Here is a 15,993-nt window from a genome sequence, read left to right as displayed (position 1 = left end):
ATTTATTGCCTATTACTAACAGACTAGAGGAGTGAGAAACTAAAAGAAACTAAAACCACCTTCTCTCCATCCACCCTCTTCTATGTCATCCCACCAACTGGTGCAAGAGAACAGGGAGTTGGGGTTGTGACCAGCCCATAATGCTTTGTTTCTGTTGCTCCTTCCTCACATTCTTCCCCTGTTCCAGTACAAGCTCCTTCCCACAGGATGTGGTCCTATTATAGTGTGGGCTTCCCACAGGGAGCAGCTCTTCAAGAGCTGCTCCAATATGGGTCTGTACCACTCTGGCATGGGTCCCCCATTGGCAGCAGATCCCAACAGACCTGTGGGAACTCCTCTCCATGGGCTGGAGTTCTAGCCAGGAGTCAACTCCTGTGTGGGCTCTTCATGGGCTGAAGCATGGAGGTAAACCATTGGTGGCAGGGGACAGCCTGCTGCACCATGGTCCTCTGCACGGGCTGCAGGGGAACTTCTGCTCCAGCACCTGGAGCACCTCCTTCTTCACTGACTTTGGTGTGTTCAGAGTCATCATTTCTTTCAACATTTGCTTACTGCTCTCTTCCAGTTTTTGTTTGTCAAGCATTTTCCCCCTTTTTAAATATGCTTCAACAGAAGCACAACCGTCATTGCTCATTGGCTTAGCTCTATCTAGCAATGGGTCCCTTTTGGAGCTCTTGTCTGACATGGAGCAACTACTGGGCTCTCCTCACAAAAGCCGTATCTGCTGCCCCCCCTCCCTCCTCAATATTACCAAAACCTTGCCACGTGAGCCCGGTACATGTATATACAGATTTCCACCTATATTATAAGGCTATTGTATTGATTCTAATTCTCATCCATCTTGGATGTATAAAAACAGCCAACAAGTCACTTAGAAGTCATATGCAGAGCATTATATTTTGGAACTTTCTTTTTGTTTCCATACAGTCTAATTGACAAGCTGATCAGGTCTGAATGTTAATAAGAACATACTTCTAAGCATCAGATCTGAATGTTAATAAGAATGTACTTTAAGTAATACTTAACAGTATTTACTAATTCCTAACAATCCTTAGAACATAATTCCTTTGGACACACATTCTAACAAAATCAGCTGTATACACTTGTTACAGAAATTAGAGAGATCAGGTTTTTATGTACTAATTTCATTATTTACTTATTTTAAATACATAAACATATATATATATATTCCTGGAAAACATTGTTAACATTAATGTAATATTACTGCTCATATTCCAATAATAATTTAAAAAATAGCCCTTGACAGAAGCAGTATTTCACCAGTTTAGAATCAGTGGTACAATTATTTATACATGTATCTGATGGGAGACCCTCTGTAATATTTATACCACATATACTAAAAAGATGCAGTTAAAAATGATCCCACCTATCATATTTGGTTGATATCCATAAAGATTATACCCTAAGTTGTGAAAGCAAAAATCCTTATGAGAATCAGAAGCTGAACTGGGAGGCAAGCAGCTGAGTAGTACTAAATAAATGCCAAGTGTGATGAATTGACCCCAGCCAACAGCTAAGCAACACTAGCCACTTACTCACTGTCCTCACAGTAGGAATAGGGGAGATAATCAGGACTTAAGTGAGAAAAACTCATGGATTGTAATAACGTTTAACAAGGTAAGGGGTAAACAAAACAAAAACAAAATAGGCGATGTAAAAGCACTCCCTCGGCACCTCTTACCAGTAGAGACAATAGACCCAGCTAGTCTCCAACTAATGCCTGCTTTTGAAAGACTCTCCCCAATTTTATTGCTGAGGTTGATGTCATATGGAATAGGATATCCCCTCCCAGACTCTTGTTCACCCTCAGCCTATTCCCTTGTGAGGAAGAGAAGGTCGTGATGCTTTGTAAGCACTGTTCAGAAACAGCTAAAACATTGTTGTGTTATCACCAGTATTTTGATCATAAATCTAAAACACGTCTGCTCAGAAGGAAAATACCTCCATCCCAGCCAGACTCTCTACATCAGGTTTAAAAACAAATAAATAAATACATAAAATAAATTAAAAATAGTCAAAGATTTTTGGATTGCTTTAATAAAATCAAGACGCTTAGGCTTTGCGAAGCCAGTCTTAGTTAAGAACAAAAAGTTAAGGTAGAGTTTACATTATGATTAACAGTGTGCACAATTTAAAAATTGAGAGTTAAGAAAAGCCTAAAACATTTTTACACCTGTGTAGGATCCAGATGATTCAAATTTATTATTATTTTTTGTTTGTTTCCTTTTAAAATTAATTCATATTCAGAGAGCAGAGAATCTTTGTCATTCACGTCTATATTAGGAAACAGATCCTGAAATTCCGCAACACAAATTCTCAAAGATTCTTTTAATCATGGGTGAAAATTTAGGAATGTGCAGAAGTCTGTGCAGAAGTAACCGAAGAAGAAGATCACAGGGGAAGTCTGTGCCACAGCCAGGGACTACATTCACTGTTCTTGAACTCTAACCCATGGCAATAGCTGTAAGAGCTGTCTTCTCTTACTGTTAGAGGGAGAAGATAAAGGTTTTCTCACTATCCTTTTTTTTTTTTTCTTTTTTTTTTTTCTTTTTTTTTTTTTTCTTTTTTTTTTTTTTTTCTGTCTATGGTATCCAGGAACCATCTCTTTTTCTGATCAAGATGAATAACCCAATGGCCTCTCCAATACAGGTAGGAAACTCTTGAGCTGTAGTAATGCCTCAATTGGTTCTTTTTTGCCTGCAAGACAAGGAGATACCTTCCAATGTGTTAAATGAGCTGTTCACAGTGAAAGATGGAAGGTTTTGCTCACCCATGAGGAACTAAGAATTGCATGGTACCCTGTGGGGTTTGGATCAGATGGTAGCCTGAGCATTACTTCAGATTTAAAACATTCTTTAGTGATATTGCTAAATCCACTTGCTATGTCAGAAGGTGAGAGGTAGGTCAGCAGGCCAGGCACATAACATCTTCACGTAAGGATAAGGAATTTATTAAAAGCCAGTGAAAGGAAGACCATGTTTCAGTTTATTAAACACAAAGAGATGACCTTTACAAGAGGGGAGGAACAGGTTAGCTCCCAAGACCAGTGTCATATTTTGAAATACTATGAGAAACAGTTTTGATTCTCAGTGAAAATAAAGCTTTCTGAAACTTCTGAAAAGTCTGGGGTTGTTCTTACTTTCTCAATTTTTCATTATTTTATCCATATGTCATTATAACAGTGCCAATATACTATGTCTCATGAGATACTGATGTTTTTTCTTCTTGTCTTTTCAGAAGGACCTTCTACTCAGGAATTATGGAGCTCAGGCACACTGCAGCACCTGTACATGCAGAGCCCATGCCTAGGGCACATCTTTGACCACTAGAGGGCAAACTGATCAGACGAACAATTGCACTAGGGGCAAAATCCCTGATCTCATTTGTGGTTTTAGCTTAATAATTTAGCATTTTATTGAACTTGGCTGCTGTACGACTTTTAATGAGGTTTAGTAATGATACAGGTAGGATAGTTACTGAAGTATGGAAGCTGTTGAATAGATCTCAGGCTGAATGAGCAGACATGAGCTGGATGGAAAACTACAGCTGGACCCAGAGGGTAGTGGTCAGTGGTACAAAGTCTAGTTGGTGGCTAGTAATGAGCAGAGTGAACCTATAATAGGTTCAGTCTTATTTAACATCTTCATTTACAATCTGGACAATGGGGTAAAATGCACCCTCAGTAAATTCACAAACACAAAACGGGGAAATGGCTGACTCACCAGGCCATGCAGCCATCCAGAGAGACCTTGACAGGCTGGAGAGGTGAGATGACAAGAATCTAGTCAAAAAGGTGGCAAGAATTGAGAAAAGGCTGATAAGAACAAGAAGTGCAGAGTCCTGCACCTTGGGAGGAATAATCCCAGGCACCAGTACACGCTAGGGGCCACCCAGCCGGAAAGCAGCTCTGTAGAAAAGGACTAGGGGGTCCTGGTAGATGCAAAGTTGAACATGAATAAGCAATGTGTTCTTGTCACTAAGAAAGCTAATAATATTCTTGTCTGCATTAAGCAAATTATTACCATCAGCTCAAGGGAGGTAACCAATTCCCTCAGCATCGATGAGGCTGCACCTGGAGTTCTGTGTCCAGTTCTAGGCCCCCCAGCACAAAAGAGACCTGAATGTACTGGAAGGAGTCCAATGGAGAGCTACCAGGATAATCAAGGGATTGGAGCACCTCTCCTGTGAGGAGAGGCTGAGAGAAAAACCTGGGAGTATTGGTTGATAGTTGGATGAATATGAGCCAGCAGTGTGCTCAGGTGGCCAAGAAGGCCAACAGGATCCTGGCTTGCATAAGAAACAGTATGGCCAGCAGGTCTAGAGAAGTGATTGTCCCCCTGTACTCAGCTCTGGTGAGGTCACACCTCGAGTTCTGTGTTCAGTTTTGGGCCCCTCACTACATTGAGGTGCTTGAGTGTGTCCAGAGAAGGGCAATGAAGCTGGTGCGGGGTATGGAGAACAAGTCTTATGAGGAGCAGCTGAGGGAGCTGGAATTGTTCAGTCTGGAGAATAGGTGGCTCGGGGTGACCTTATCGCTCTCTATAGGTACCTCAAAGGAGGCTGTAGCAAGGTGGGGGTTGGTCTATTCTCCCATGTGCCTGGTGACGGGACAAGAGGGAATGGGCTAAAGTTACTGGAGGTTTAGGCTGGATATTAGGAAGAACTTCTTTACTGAGACTGTTGTGAGGCATTGGAACAGGCTGCCCAGGGAAGTGGTTGAGTCGCCATTTCTGGAGGACTTTAAAAGACGTTTAGATGTAGAGCTTAGTGATATGGTTTAGTGGTTTAGTGGAAGACTTGTTAGTGTTAGGTCAGAGATTGGACTCAATGATCTTGGAGGTCTCTTCCAAACTAGACAATTTTGTGATTCTGTGAACTGTTCAGCCTGGAGAAGAGAGTCTCATGGGGGATCTTATCAATATGTATATCTAACCTGAAGAGAAGGTGAAAAAAAGACAACCCCGATGCTTTTCAGTGATGCTTAGCTCCAGGACAAGAGTCAGCGGGCAGAAACTGGAACACAAGAGGTTCTGTTTAAACATCAGGAAGCACTTTACTGTGCAGGTGACAAAGCAATAAAACAGATTGCCAGAAAGACTGTGGGATCTTCTTCCTTTGAAATCTCCAAAAACTGTCTGGAAATGGTCTTGGGCAGCCTACTTGAGGTGTCCCTGCTTGAGCAAGGGACAAGATGATCCCTTCCAACCTTTTCATTTTGTGACACAACAGTAAATAGTTTGTTTGTCCATTTGCATTTTATTTTTGAGGTAGAAGGTCCACTAAGATCTCAGACCACTGTTAACATATTTAAATGACCACCATCACGTATTTAAAAGGAATGATTTTTGGGAAAGCAGAAGGAAGGAATAAAAAGGAAAGAAGATTAAAAATACATGTGATAGTACAATGAAAGCATTGAATCTTAAAATTTTCAGTATATGCTAAAACAAATGCTACCAAAAATAAACCTAAGATTTAAATAGGAAAAGGTTGCAACCTTTCCACACATCATCCTTTATAAGATAATACAGATTTATTGCACACATAATTCATATTTGTAGCCAAAGCCTGGCATTTGTCAAAATAGTTATATGCTATCTCTGACATCTAAAAACTAGGTTTAAGATTACGTGAGTCTAACAAAAACAAAGAAAAAAATTGACTTGTTAACTTTATATAGAACATATTGTCTATTCAGTTTTGACTAGAAAACAGGGAGTTCTGCACATGTACTCACATGCTCAGATAGAAATAAGAAATCAGTATGGCCTAGCTTTTACAAAGATCACACTTACTGGCTAGTTTGGCTAACTCCTCACTCCTTCCCCCTCTTCTCCCCCCCCCCCCCCCCCAAAGTAATAATAAAGCTAAAAGATATTTAAATGCAGCATAAATATTTCATATAGTAATGCATTCTGGATTACAAAGTATTTGAAAGACTTCAGATTTCAAATAATTCATATAGGATATCTTTCATTCTACAGTAAGCTCAGGCATAATATATACATGCTGACATGTAGCATTGATTTTTCCTTATGTATGGCTGTATTAATTTTTGAAGTTTACACAGACAAATGTGCACCTTTCAGAAACAAAAGCAAGCAAATGAATAAGATCCTCAAAGGAAACCTCCATTAAGAAACTTTTGTTAATAGATGTGTGCATTTAAAAAAAATAAATTCATTTTTATAGTTTTTCAATTATTTTTTATAATGTAGCACCTTCTTCTTATACTTTTGTAGCTATAGATTTTACATACACAATCTTGCTTTAAAATCTAACTCTTGTTCAAGTAAAAGAGTTTTTCTATAAGGAATATTTTATAAACTTATTAGCTGGAAGGAATCATCTTATGATGCTGGTTTTCACTGAAAACAATAAATAAATAAAATAAATAAACAAATTCAACCCTGTAGCAAATTTATTATAGGTAAGTTTAAGACTTACTGGTGTGTCTGTTGTATATTATAGCACTAAAAGCAACAGAATATATATTATGAAAATTATTTAGAACTATTCCTCAAAACATAGAAAGTGCAGTATGAGAACATCCTGTCTTGCAAACTTCCAATGCATAGCAGTCTTCTTCATCTACCTTTCTAGCTCACACAGCCTGACACCAGACTTTCATCAGATTCTACAAAATAGCTCAAGCCTTTATGTCTTGGGATTTTTATTGTCACTACATATATTACATGAAGAAATACATGATGAAAATGTCACTTTTGCAGATTGGCACTCCCATTTCTACAGCTACATAAAACACAGGTTTTCCTCCCAGCTGATATTTTCTTGCTTTGTATATGCTTATTTATTCTTTGATAAAGGGATATTTCCTCGAGGATTTACAAAGTCCTTCAAAATCTGTTTATGGAGTAGGGGTGCTTCATGTGTTTCAGGAAGAAAGCCCCTAGATTGATAATTTATTATTTATTTATTTATTTATTTTGACTAATAATCTTGTTAAAGAGGTTTAGACAGAGATTAATGGCAGCTTAAGACGTCCGCTTCATTAAGGTTTCATAGGTTGCTTTTGGAATTAGAAAGTGAAATAATGGGAATGCCAGCTGTGCTTCTACTGACTCTTTTGTTAAGGGGAAAACAATTTCATTTACTAACCAGTACAAATAAATCTAATAGTAATTAGACCAGTGTTCTATTAAGATACAAAAATAAGGCCAAATATTGACAACCTAAGTGAACAGATTTGGTGTTATATACTACCTGGGTCTTGTATGATCAACAGTTAGTTAAGTTAATGATTACTCAAGTCAGCTTTGGGCTCCTTCAGATGTTTTATGGTGTGTAGTCCAGAATTCCCTTCATTGATTTGCTGATTTGAAGTGAATGCCAAAAATGCCCTGTAGACTTTCACACACGCTACTGAATTGTCAAACCTAATTTGAAAATCCAGTAACAGTTACTGGGCTGTTTATTTCACCTTCTGAGAGGCTGAAAGTATAACGGAGGCATGACAGCTATATCTCCTCAGCCAGGCTGTGAATCTGAGAACTTGAATTCAATTTTGAAGAAGTGATTCATTCTTATTCATAAAAAAAGGTTAAGTTTTGTGGCAGCATTTGACAGAGAGTGGGATTAGGTGAAGATGGTAAAGAAGGAACTTTCACTGTAAATGTACACCATATAAAATAAATGACGAAACTGAACAGAATTGTCACTCTTTAAGAACACTTAAAGATGGTAGCCACGTAACATCTATACAATTACACTTCACGCTGATGGCAGTATTTGACTATCTGAGTCGTTGATCTCCTCCCTGGAGACTGTACCTGATTGCTGATCTTGTGAATGAAGCTAGTATGAGTGCTGTATATTTTTACTTTTACATATACCACCAGGCAAAACACAGTGATGTAAGTTGTCAGTGAGTCAGTAGCAGAATGACATTATCTAGAAGTTCTTTCTAAATTGCAAAAACAAAATGTTCTTTTGTTCCTTCAGGTAAATTGCTATATAATAATAATAACAACAACAGCAACAACAATAAAATGAGGTCCTGAGCACTAATGCTTGAAAAATAGTGACAATCAGCTTTTTTTTTTTTTTTTTCACCAAAAAGTCTGCTGAAGGACTTAATAGGGAGAGAAAATAAATCCCTTCAGAGGGAAAATTTTTCATTGTTTTTATAGCTATGTTTTCTGCTGGATTACTTATGTCCTTATTTAAACAACCATTTTAACATTATGTTAAACAACCATTAAACTATCAAATTAAAAATTTAGATGTAGTTTTAGACTACCATAACAAAACTTATACATTTTCAAACTGTCTGCAGTCTCTCAGTATGCCAACTAGAAGTAGAAATACTGATTGATCACCTAGCACTTCCTGATGCCTTGGTGATAATGGAAGACTTGAAAGCAAAAATGAGAGAGCCCACCTGCTAAGCTTGCCTATTGTATTAGCCATAGAGTAAATTCTGCATCAGTGGTAAACCATTAAGTGCCCATACTTTCAAAAACATCTAAAATACAAAATATTCTTCGTAGAGAAGCAATCTGAATTAAAAGGAGATGTCAAATTGCGGACATAGGTGTTGGACATGTGGTCTGTAATAAACACTGTCTCTCAAAAGCACACTATTAGGCATAATTTTCCTAATTTCTTATTTTTCTGGAACCTGGGAGATGGCAGTTTGTTTGATGCTGGTGGGATGAAGAGCTCAGTTGCCATCTCAACTTATCTGTTCTCAGCAGAATGTGTGGGACATGACCAATGTCACCTCCTTATCTATCCCTTCCCCCAACAGCCTCTTGCAGGAAAGCAGCAGAGCAGCTTGCATTTATCTCAAACTCTACCAGACACATGAGTTTTTTTTAGGTTGAAATATGATTAAAAGTAGTTTTGTTTGTTTGTTTGTTTTTAATGCCCAATTACTCCTTTTCTGTATGAATGTGATACAATCACCCTTAATTCTAGGAAAAACAAACAAACAAACAAAAAAACAGCATATCTGGAAAAAAAAATAAATCACAGGAAAACTAAAGCTTTACTAACCACAGTGTTCAGCTAAACATGCTTAACATAAAGGTCCACACAGATTTTCTTCAGAGACTATCAAGACGGAAATACTGGCCAGAAAGTTCCTTGCTGAATGAACTCATCATACCCTTTATCCCATGAGTTGTATACAGTTTCTTCAGGTCCTGCCAACAACAGATATCAGATCAGGAAACAACAAAGCAAGAGATGAGAAAAGTGAAGATCATGTTACCATTAACAGGCTATCAGAATGGTCATATGAGTGAACGTGCATACAGATAACGTAATTATTGTTGTGACTGGAAATACTGTCTATTACAACTTCTGACTACAAACTGAGTGTATATGTTGTTTTTTTTTGTTTGTTTGTTTGTTTGTTTATTGTTCCCCTCCCCCCCCCCCCCCCCTAAATCTTGTGCTTAGCTAACTAATCTAGACAAATCTCCTCGGTAACTCTATCATTATCCTAGATCACCTTCCTAAATTATTAATTAGATTATTAGATTAAAGCTGGTACAATGGAAAAAAGTCATTACGTAGTTTTTACCCAAGAAATATATATGTGTATATTTATATATATATACACACACACATATATGTATTCTTTGAATACAGAATAGTTTGTAACATTTGAACACATTACCTTAAGGTCTGGTAAGCAGTTAAGATATAAGTTTAAATTCTCTCTAAAAGGATAATATCCCCTGGGCTAGCAAACAGATCCTTATTCTAGTTTAAGGTTATGCTCATTTAGCCTAATCTTCTGTGATAGATAAGCCACATAAATTTTCCCTTCTAATTCCTGCCTGCTGCCCAGAAACTTGCATTTAAACACAGAAATTCTATGTAAGAGAAGTTACATATCCTTTTCTACCTCTGCTTCTACTGCTTATCTCAAAAACCGCTTGGTCTAGAAAATTCAAGTTTATTGCATTAACTAAGCCTGAAGGTGAACTATGCAAAAGGGTGTATGTTATGTGGCTAATTTAAAAAAATATTCGCTAAGGAAAAAAAAATAACTTCTGGATGTTATGCAAAATACCTGTACAGATAATAGCTTTAATGAAGAGTTCTTAACAGCCTGCAGGATTCACAGTCTCAGTGTCAAAGCAGATCATGGTAGCATACATGCCCAATTGTCACTATTTAATCAGAACATCCATATTATTCAATATTTTCCTCCACCACATCCTCACAAAAATGTGTCCCAAGACAGCATACTTCAAAGGAATTAATAGTTGGTCTTACCACCTGCCTTGCTTTCAAATTTCCCTGATTTCTAGCTTTCAAATTTTGTCATGCTAGTTTTGTCAAGCAAATTTTACCTAAAACTTGCAGATGTATAAATGCCTTGGTTCAAGTGCTCTTGGTCCCACAGCTTAAAAATTATTTTCATAAGGTCTTTAAAAATTACAAGAGTAGCAACAACAATAATAGCAACACCATATGCCTTGAGGCACAGACTCAGCAAAACACTTATATGTGTATTATTTGCCACATACCTGCATTTGTAGTGATACTTAGAGTTTTTTGTTTGTTTGTTTGTTTTTGTTTGTTTGTTTTCTGTAATGCAGATTGCTAAAGTGAAATACATGTAAGATGTTTATTCATGTACAAACTGAATCACACCATATCACAGTAAAAGTTGATTTAGTGCACAGTGTGACATGTTGCTCATCTATCTGATCAGGTATGTTTTGGAAGAAGATACAATAAAACCCATAATGGAAAAAAGCTGTCCATGCATATTTTTTCCCATTGTAGGCACATAAAGCACAAAAGTTTAATCATTTTAAACGTAACCATGTATTTTCTCATGGTTAACATAGAAAATTATTCTTATTCAAGCTGGACTTTTCAGTTCATCCCATCTATTGCATTTTCTTTTTTCCTTTCAGTGCTGGCATCTTGGGACATTTATTTCTGAATTGTACTGAATGCATTTAAAGTTCTGAATTAAACAAAACATGATTGTAATAAATTTAAACAAGAAGTGGAATAACAGGTGTAAATCTCTTCATAGTTATCTACATTTCAATTCTGATATAAGCATCATTATTTTATTGCATTCTATAAAGATTTAAATAGTAATCCAAGCTAATACGGTACACTGAGGTAGTCAAATGTTAAGTCTTGGCCTCAGTTATGTGATTTTGGTCCTAAAACACAGCCTGAAATTCAATTGCAGTGCAGATTTGCCCCACCTAAAAGTGTGCAGCAAGCAAATAAGTTGAGCACTATGCTCTTAAATTTTGTTGCAATTTATGAAAATAAGTAGGCAATTTATATCTAGATCTTAGGTATGCTGAATGAAATCTCAGAAGTCTCTCTGCTCAGTTACAAGGGAGAAACAAAAATGACAGGAGTCCTTAATTAAGCTATTAGTTAGATGCCTGAACTTAGATGGGTTAGTTCAAGGCCCTTGTCTTCTGTCATAAATTTCAGCACATTCAGATTCAAGGAAATAGGATTCATAACTTAAGGATCTTGTATTGCAAGATGGCAAGTGTAGTGATCTATGTATATAAACTGTCTGTCCTGGTTTCAGTTAGGACAGAGTTAATTTTCTTCCTAGTAGCTGGTAGAATTATATGTTTTGGCTTAGGATGAGAATAGTGCTGATAACACACTGATGTTTTAATTGTTGAAGAGCAGTGCTTATACCAAGCCAAGGACATTTCAACTTCTCACTCTGTCCTGTCAACAGGCAGGTTGGGGGTGCAGAAAGAGCTGGGAGGGGACAGACCTAGAACAGCTGACCCAAACTGGCCAAAGGGATATTCCATACAATCTGATGTCATGCTATATAGGGGTGGCTAGCCGGGGGGAGGGGGCCAGACTGCTCTAGGTTAGGCTGGACATTGGTCAGTGGGTGGTGAGCAATTGCATTGTGCATCACTTGTTTTGTACACCTTATTAGTAGTAGTACTATTATCATCATTATTATTATTATTGTTATTATTATTTTCCTGTCTTAATAAACTGTCTTTACCTCATCTCACAGGCTTCACTTTCCTGCGAACAGCCGTGTGGTGTTTAGCTGCTGACCAGGTTAAACCACAACACTGGCTCCGGGTTAAACCACAACACTGTCTCAGTAGCTTGCCCAGAAATTGAATGTAAGAGAAATTCAAGTTTATTGTAAAAAAAATTTCATATGTGTTTAGTATTTTGATATTAAATAATTTCTTCTAATCTTTCTTTTTAAATATTACTGATAGATATCCTAAAACAAACAAACAAACAAAAAAACACAAACAAACAAACAAACAAAACAACAACAAGCAAACAATGCCATATCTCAGATTTCTCTTAGTTACTGTTATATTTCCTTTTAGCATTAAATACAGTATTTATTTAAGTAGCTTATAGGTTATTTCTTTGGCTTAAAAATTTGTAGTCATTCTATCTCTTTTTTTGATCTGCTTCCTCCTCTCACCTACTGAAGACTACTAGAGATTTAGAGCAAAGAACTTTATTTAGAGCAGAGATCTCTATCCATCTCATAATTTAAAGATGCCATTGTTGACTTTCATACACTGTTGTGTTTTTTTTTTCTTCTTCTTAATTATAACATAGAATATATAGAATAATTTACTGAACCACAACCTTCTCTATGACAGTTCTTATACAAGAACTCTGAATTATTCAAGTTTGTAACAGGCAGATAGTCATAAAAAGTGCATGAAACCACACTATTCTTGCTCATCATAACTGCGTTTTAAGCAATTTTTCCTGTGCATTTTGGTAAAGATCAGAAATATTTACATATGATCATAATGAATTAATAAAATATTCAGGAACATATATATATATATTCTTTTAAAAAGGTCAGTTTATTGACCTACTGAACAGAAAATTATGCATTTAAAAATGCAAATATTTCTTTAGATTTCTGTAAGTATGACCCCAGAAACCCCATAGCTGTTCTAGCACATCTTCCACTGGATCTGTATTTATTTCAAAGACCTGTTGGAAGTAAACAACTTTATTACTATATATGACCTTGTAGAGATGATAATTGATACGAAAACATTCATAAAGGGGCAAACCAGAGCCCAATGTCTTGCTGCGTCTGCAGGTTTGACTTTTGAAGGATAATTAGTTTGAAAGGGAGGATCCTGCTTTGTGGTTTTGATTGGACATGAAATTTGCCATGTAGTCAGAGATGGAAAACTTACTGAGTTTTCAAAAGTGGCTTTGTGCTATAAGACTAGCTTGTATACATTTTATTTCCAAAAGTCAAAAGTGGTACCAACGGAGTCACGAATATTATAACACTTGTGGATCACAATATTTTTTGCTGATTTCATATTTAACTTTAAATTTCATCATATCCATTTTTTTTTTTTAGTTGTTTTCTGTTTACTTTGAAAATATACTATGAAGCCATCAAAGATATTTTACTGATCAAGCATTACACTTAACTGTCAAAAGAAATAATTTGGAAACTTATTACAAATTCTCTTCCTAAATTAAAAACAAAACAACAACAACAAAATCAAACTGCAATAGTAATAACTGGGTGGTGCTTTAAAGCCAGGTAATATGTGACATGTCCTCAATAATTAGAATCAGTTCAGCCTAGAAAGATTAGTATGTCCTCTTCTCACAGTTAATATATTTTTCTTTGTGATTTATTTATTTATTTACTTCAATATCCTATAATAGCATTCAAAGATAATGCTATTTTTACTTGGGGGTAGATAAAAAAACAAACAAACAAACAAACAAAAAACACTATGTAAAATCTATTATTATGAACCCCTGTATTCGGTTTGTGTGGCAAGGTTTTGGTAGCAGCCACTGTGAGAAACGCCCAGAGGCTGCTCCATGTCAGATACGGGCCAGTTCCAGACAACCCCAAAATGGTCCCATCACTGCTCAGAGCCAAGCCAATAAGCGATGTTGTTTGCACCTTTGTGAGAGCAGATTTAAGAAAGGGAAACAAACAAACAAAAACTGCTGCACAACAGCAGCTGGGAGAGTGAGGAATGAGAAACGTCCTGCAGCCCCCAAGGCCAGTGCAGAAGGAGGGCAGGAGGTGCTCCAGGCATGCAGCAGTGGTTCCCCTGTGGCCTGTGGAGAGGCCCCTGGTGGAGCAGGCTGTCCCCCTGCAGCCCATGGGTCCCACAGCAAAGCAGATCTCCATGCTGCAGCCCATGGAGGAGCCGTGGTGGAGCAGTTGGATGTGGCCTGGAGGAGGCTGCAGCCCATGGAGAGCCCCCGCAAGAGCAGGCCCCGTGCCAGAGCTGCAGCACATGGAGAGGAGCCCATGCAGGAGCAGGAGTCTGGGGGGAGCTGCAGCCTGTGGGGGACCCGTGCTGGGACCAGTTTGCTCCTGGAGGATGGACCCCGTGGAGCAGTTCTTGAAGAGCTGCAGCCTGTGGGAAGCCCCTGCAGGATCAGTTTGGAAAGGATGGCATCCCATGGGAGGGACCCCACGTGGAGTAGGGGCAGAGTGACTGTGAAGAGTGGCAGAGATGAAACCTTAGGGACTAACTGCAGCCCCAATTCCCCCTTCCCCTGCACTGTGTGGGGGAGGATGTAGAAGAGGGTGGGTGGAGGGAAGGTGTTTTTAGTTTGTTTTCTTTGTTTCTCACTGCTCTAACTTGTTAGTAATAGGTAATAAATTTCTCTAATCCCCCTACTCTTAGTCTGTTTTGCCCGTGACAATAATTGTTGAGTGATGTCTCTGTCCTTATCTCAACTGTTGAACCCAGCCCAGCTGAGCAAAACTACCAGTCTGCTCCTCTCCTCCCTGTCCCCCCTGCCCCAACTTGTTTAAGTCTGTCTTGGTTACTGAAACTGCAGTTGTTTGTATTTGTTTTTGTTATTGTTATTGTTTTTTTTTTTTTTTTTTTTTTTTTTTTTATTCCCCTTGTTTTGTACATGCTCTTGGTTGTGAAAAGGTTTTAGGTAAAAGCTAATGAAATCTGCACTAAATTCTGCAGCTAGACAGACAGATATGCATGATGCTGCAAAGAAAAAAAAAAGGTCAATAAGGAAAACTAATGGGAATTAAGGTGATAACAGTAATAGCAGCAGTGTTTTGAAGTTGGCTGAGAATAAAACCTGGAGCCCACCCTCTAAGCTATGTGCATTATCAGCTCTGATAATAGATTTGGACATTCTTGTGTTTTCCCCCTTGGCTAACACACACCTTTTCTAATTAAAAAATAAATAGACAAAACAGTACAATTATATCCAATGTAGTGCTCACATATTTAGTGAAGAGTCTGAGTATTTGCTACATATCTGCTAAAAATTTCTCAGATACCTCAATGAAAGCATAAGAAAATAAGTATCTTAGGAAAAAGTTGTCATGAATACTGAGAAAGCATTTTCTTCTCCTCTCTCTTCCTGCATTCCGAGTATCATAATTGACAATTTTAGAAATAAATTTATAATTTAATCTGAATTTCCTTATGTTCCAAGTCTCTGTTAATACCAAACAATTCAGTTATATCATTCTTATGAAAATATTTTGAGAAAGAAGTACTGTACATTTGCATTTAGTCTGAAATACATCCATATGGATGACAATAACTATAAAAAGAATAGATCCACTTTTGTCAACAACCTTACAATTTCTATTCATGAATAACTTATGCTCCATTTGTGCTCAATTTCTGTCTAAGTTCCACTGGAAAGTTATACAACACACCTTTTGCATATAAACTGTATTAGGAAAAAAACAAAACAACCCAAAAGGGAGTGCTCCCCTTCACCCTCCCTTTGCCCCCCCCCCAAAAAAAAAAAAAACAAAAAAAAAGCATAGTCCAGAGCTGATAAACATGATAAATGGGGATACCCCAAATATTCATGAGTAGCCTTATTCATCTGGCACCCAAAAAACTAAATTAGAGTATATGGTACTCAGACTAATAACCCTCCAACGTTTTTTGCTGAACTAGCTTTACTTCATTAGTATTCAGCATGTATTATAGCTTTGAAGAACAATAATGT

This window comes from Anas acuta, chromosome 1 (assembly GCF_963932015.1).
Source record: "Anas acuta chromosome 1, bAnaAcu1.1, whole genome shotgun sequence".
Lineage (NCBI taxonomy): Eukaryota > Metazoa > Chordata > Aves > Anseriformes > Anatidae > Anas > Anas acuta.
Note: the sequence above shows the minus strand (reverse complement) of the source record.